We start from the raw sequence: 6,107 nt of genomic DNA on the forward strand, positions 1-6,107 counted from the left end.
ATCCTTAATGGGTTATTTCATTTTAAAGGTTGTTTGTGAGCATCTATTTTCCAAACAAAAAATAATGACAATCATCAAAAGAGGTACTGATATTGGATAGTCTGATACAAACACGTATTACAACGGCTTTTCTTGTATAAGCGGAACTGATCATGTATCAACACAATCAACATAAAAGCAACTTCATAAGACCATAATCACACCGTTTAATCAAAGGAAGGAATTATTGTTAGGATTATTCCTATTTCACTCACATTTTACTATTATTTACAGGGATAAATGCGATCAGTTTACGTAGATAATGAGAAAACATAACAAAAGGCAGAGGTTGCTAAAGGCCTACTAAAGACAAGCCAAAATATCCTAAGAAATTTCAACAGATGTAAGTATGGAGGAATAACTTTATGAGATTATGTAGCTTGCGGTTCTAGCTCGGATAAGACTAAGAGAACAACCCGGGTCTTTTAAGTGTGCGGCACATGTTTGTTCAAATCTAATCTTTTCCTTATAAATCCTGGTCAGTCAGACAGACATCAAAATACACTCACACACATACCCACACACTAAAGAATCCCTTGGCGCTGTCGGCCAGACTTGAGTCGCATTCTAATTAAACGCCATGGCTCAAGATCAAATTTCTCCACTTCAGCTGACAACACAGCCAGGAAGACTAAAAAAAGTTTTCCCCTTAGCAAAAGACATCCTTTCCCCTCCCCTTCCGCACCCGCAGAAAATCTCCACCCATCCCGTCTTCTCGTAAAAAAAGTAAAATATGCAGGTTTAAATAACCAGAAAACACAATCTGCTCACAGACTTAACCTCTAGCAGATGGTTAAGCTTCTTCAGAAATGATTACATTTCTGGAAAAAAAACACCATTTCCATTCGTTTCCTCGTCTTTTTAATTAACGGAGTGGAGGATTAGTGTGTAGCTATCCGGGATCAACCGTTCCCCAACAGAAGAATACAACAAATGTTTTGTGATAAATAATCCCAAAGCACTCCGTTGGATGTACCGACAGTCCCCTGGTGCCTGTTACATTAACATGCATTACACGGAGCATTAAGCTCGTTTCACCCGCCCTTCGTCGCTCCTCGCACCCCCACTGCATTGTCCGAACGTTTTCTCTGAACTGCTCTTGCTGACGCTCAACAACAATTACCTGACCATGACCCGGCAGAGCCTATAGAAGTCATTTCGATGCTTCCTTTCCTTTTCTCTCTTATTTTCACACACAAAAACACACTCATACGGAAAGCACGAGAAACGGATATGAAAGAAAACTGTGAGAGGTGGACGATTACTTATGGGTCATATAACATTTCTTGTCAGGGAATCACAAGCTTGATGAACTAAACTGAGAGATAAGTGGCCAATGGTTGAACTGTTCTTCTCCACCACGGTTCGATGTGGACATAGAGGCAAGACGTGCAATGGCTTCAAAGGTCAAAGCCTGTGCACAGTCTTAAATCGGTTACTGGAACTATGCTCTTGAAAACATGACATGAACCTGAAGATACTTTTGTAATGTGTGCCATTTGTTATAAACTATTCTATGTAAATATAAAAGTATATATATATAATATAATATACATTTCAGTTAATATATAGTATTAACTGAAAAATCTGAAGGTCTTCTAATGCTACTCCTACATTAACTCAAATAGTTCCTGAATTGAAAATCGAAATGGAGTAGATCAAGCCATATGTAGAGACTGGGACCCCAGTTTATCCTAGTAGGCCCGGTCTGACACATCCATATTTTATTCGTGATCCTGGAGCGCCATCTACCGGATTATGGTATTGCATCACAGGACAGACGAAAACAGTAAAGCTCAACAAAAAACGACTACTTTATATCACCATCTTAAATATGTATGTTTAAAATACAAGTGAAATGGTAAAAATGCCACATTGTAGCGTTCTAACATTTTAAAACAACCAATAATTTGAACATTTAATTAGGCTAATAATACATGTATAAAAAATAAGGTTTGAAATGTAGAATATAAAACAAAAATAGATTTTTCATACATAAACACTGGACAGTGTCCAGGAGTCATAACCGGGCCCATATGAGGACATTTCCTTACTTTCACATCTGAAGCAACGGTAGCAACCGCTGAGCTGTGGTGAGAGACTGGTCTGAATGACCTCCGTTTAACAGGCTATGACGCACTTTAATTGCAGGTTCCCAGCTAACAAAAGTTTACTGAAAGAAAGTAGCCTATGCAAGTACAACATTTGTCGATTATGATTACTTTTCTTATTGTTTAATTTGATCCAAAATTTCGTGGATCAAATTCAGAAATGTAAATTGCTGTTGTTAATTCTTTGCTGTCTTAATTCAGAAGGTTTAGCAAAAATAGTGTTTGTATAATTGTTTTAAATTTACTCTATAGATCATTATTATATATTATTAATATTATTATATTATTCTCACATCAAGTTATTCCCTTCTGTTATTAGTCCTAGAGCGCCATCTACCTGATAGAAAGGACGCGGTCATGAAGACTACAACGACTTAATATATATTTTTTTTAAATAATAAACTTCTTGTAACGTATGTAATTAAAATGGCAAAGCATAAGCCGATTCAAAACAAACCACTTTGAATTGACGTCGTCATTTGTCGATTCCGAAATAGATTACAGGCCTAGATTCAATTGAAACGTGTCCATAATTTTCCGTTAATTAAAAGTGGAACTGGTTTAGAGAGTACTAACAAATTAAATGGGAATGGGAATGTCCACGTTAAATGGGAATTGCACAGGCTTTATCTGTTTTTGGCTGACCTTTCAATAATAATACAAAATAAAAAAAGCCTAGCCGCGATCGGAGTTGAACCTCTGGTCCCACAAATCATTAAGGTGTTGTGACTGAAGTAACCACTGAGCTAAACCAGCGACTGCAGCAACATGCAGCAAAACGAGTTTTGGCGTTCAAGATGTGGACATTGTGACAGCCATTTTTTCTTGATGTGCGTTTTATTTATTCCAGTTTGGTGAAAAGTTCATTTCTAAATAGCAGTTTATCAACCGTTGTTTGGAAACTTTTCGCGTTTGGGAAACACTGAGCTAAACCATTGCAAAGTAGGCTAATGCAGCCGTCTGAACAACTCTACTAGAAAAGGCTTAGGCTACACGACACGCATATTTGAAGTGCGGGATGTTTGAGAATGTTCCGCGTTTGCAAAGCTTCAATAAAAAATAAAAACATTGGCCAGCGTCCTGGTCATACCTCTAGCCTGCGGCTCATAAAAGAGTAGCCTGTGAATGAAAGAGTAACCACTAAGTTAAACCAGCATTAGATATGTCTACATCAGTCGGCAGAATTATTTGTAACTATGAAGGCGTAGGGTACACAACATGCATTTTGTATTTTTATTTGGAAAGATGTCGCGTTTGCAAAACTTCCATAAAAAGTAAGAAAAAGCACCGGACAGCGCCCGGGGTCGTACCTCCGGCCTGCAGACCAGGAAATAATTTTTACGCCAAATGGAAGTAACCCACTGAGCTAAACCAGCGCCTGTCGTCCCAGCCAGCAGAATGAGTTTTAACTATAAAGGTGTAGGCTACACGACAGGCATTTTTGCAAGTGTGGGGATTTGTTTGGAAACATTTCGCGTTTGCAAAGCTTCCATAAAGAAAAAAAAGCACTGGACAGCGCCCGGGGTCACACCTCTGGCCCGCAGACCACGAAATAACTTTTGCAAAGAAGTAACCCACTGAGCTAAACCAGCAACTGACGTCAATCCCAGCAGAATTAGTTTTAACTATAAAGGTGTAGGCTACACGACAGGCAATTTTTGCAAGTGTGGGGATTTGTTTGGAAACCTTTCGCGTTTGCAAAGCTTCCATAAAAAAAAAAAGCACTGGACAGCGCCCGGGGTCGTACTTCTAGCCTGCAGACCATGAAATAACTTTTACGAGGAAGTAACCCACTGAGCTAAACCAGCGCCTGTCTTCCCCGCCAGCAGAATGAGTTTTAACTATAAAGGTGTAGGCTACACGACAGGCATTTTTGCAAGTGTGGGGATTTGTTTTGTGAAACATTTCGCGTTTGCAAAGCTTCCATTAAAAAAAAAAAAAGCACAGGACAGCGCCCGGGGTCGTACCTCTGGCCTGCAGACCACGAACTAACTTTTTCAAAGAAGTAACCCACTGAGCTAAACCAGCGCCTGTCGTCCCCGCCAGCAGAATGAGTTTTAACTATAAAGGTGTAGGCTACACGACAGGCATTTTTGTAAGTGTAAGTGTCGTGGATATATTTGATTTGTAAAAATCTCGAAATGTTTAACTACAGCAGAAGCATTGTGTTTAGTTTGGGAATCTGAATAGGCTTTTTTCCTAGCGCACCATGTTTGGGATAATTGTGTTGTATACTAGAATCCTAATCTTTTTTTATATTTATTTTACACCAATAAAACCAATTCAATATAACTTTAAATGATATGACCAATATATTTGTTTAAAATAGAAGTGAACTGAGATATCGATCTGAGACGTTCGCAGAGATAAACTACCGCACGGAGAAAGATTTGAGTTGTAGGCTACTGCTAAGTTTTTATTTCTTGTTAAGTTGACTATAGTACTATTATTTTTATAGTTAAACAGTGTCTGATAAGTTTTCGCAAACAGCCTAAGTCGTAACATACGACGTGTGAATGCAGGTTACGTTGTCTGTTAAACTCATAACGCGAGTTTAACTTCTTCCAATTTAATCAATATATGTTTATTCTGAATAGTTGTTAATCAACAAATATTTGATGAAGAAAAACGCTAGACATGGCCCGTGGTTCGTACCACAGCCCGGTAGGGTTGCGACAAACATTTTTAATAAAACGTGAAACAACCACAAAACTAAGCCAGAGCCGACTACGACACCGGATTACTCCACACTCAACAGACACGACGAACTTTTAGTTTGTGAACGGAATATACGTCACAGATATCCATAAGGAAGTTCATAGAACTACCAGCTGTTGCGCTGTGATTTTAGGCTTCAATTGAAAAAGTATATTGTGTTTTTTAGTTTTTTCCTTCTATAAGCTATATATATTAGGCTTAGGTCACGACCAATCAATGGCATTTCTGTGTCCTATCGTAGGGTGGGTTCTGAAGTGCATGTAATACTTTCCAACGCAACTGACCTGGGGCAGCCACCGAGTTCGGCTACGAACTCTTTATTAACAAATGATTTGGGCTGAACAAACATCATACTGAGAGAAAGCTCCAATAGCCCCGGTCTGTTGACATCCCTTAGTGGTAATGTTCCGCGTTACAATCTGTGTTACAAAGCGTCTGGTACGTCGCCATAGCTTCCCGGCAGCCCTGGAATTCTTTTCGTCATGTTGTTGTGCCTACGATCTATGTCCAGTAGAGGGACACAGAGACCATTAAACTCAGCAGCGTTGATAAGCTAGCATGATACTCGCATACATAATAATACAGGCACAATCAGAACCTATTTCACTTACAGTTCGACACACGTTTCATGCATAACTCAGACACTGTCTCCCTGCTTTATGTGCTCACAGACGTAGGAGTGCTTATATGTGTCCAAGTCAAGGGCGTAGGTTTGTGTTGCATTTTGGGTGGGGGAGGGTCAGGGTCAACAAATATTCACTCTTTGAGTGGGTCAGATTGACCTATCTGTAATATTGGGAGAACCCCCCCCCCGACCTTGACTGTATGTTTGTGTGGCCTGGAGTGTGCATGCATGGTCCCTATGGAGAGATAACATTTGATTGCTCCAGCAGATGTTGAGGAGAAAACAGGGAGAGGGGAAAACCTGTAACAAGGAGACAGACAGAAAGAGACGAATAAAGAAGAGGAAGAGAGAGACATGTATTTTAAGAATGAGGGAAGGAAGGAAACTAGATGAGGATGCATAATAGAGGCGGAGCTCTGCTCTTCTCCTCACCTCAGTACCACAAGCAGACCTTGTCTGGCCGTATCCCACCACAGCAGGTGACCCCCACAACATCCACGCGGAAGAGAGAGTGGTAGAGACTGAGAGAGAGAGAGAGAGAGAGAGATAATAGAGAAATGGGAGGGTGAGGCGGGTGTGGAGGAGATACCGACAAGACAGTGAACAGTAGCGAG

The sequence above is a fragment of the Esox lucius genome, chromosome 4, assembly GCF_011004845.1.
Source record: "Esox lucius isolate fEsoLuc1 chromosome 4, fEsoLuc1.pri, whole genome shotgun sequence".
Taxonomy (NCBI): domain Eukaryota; kingdom Metazoa; phylum Chordata; class Actinopteri; order Esociformes; family Esocidae; genus Esox; species Esox lucius.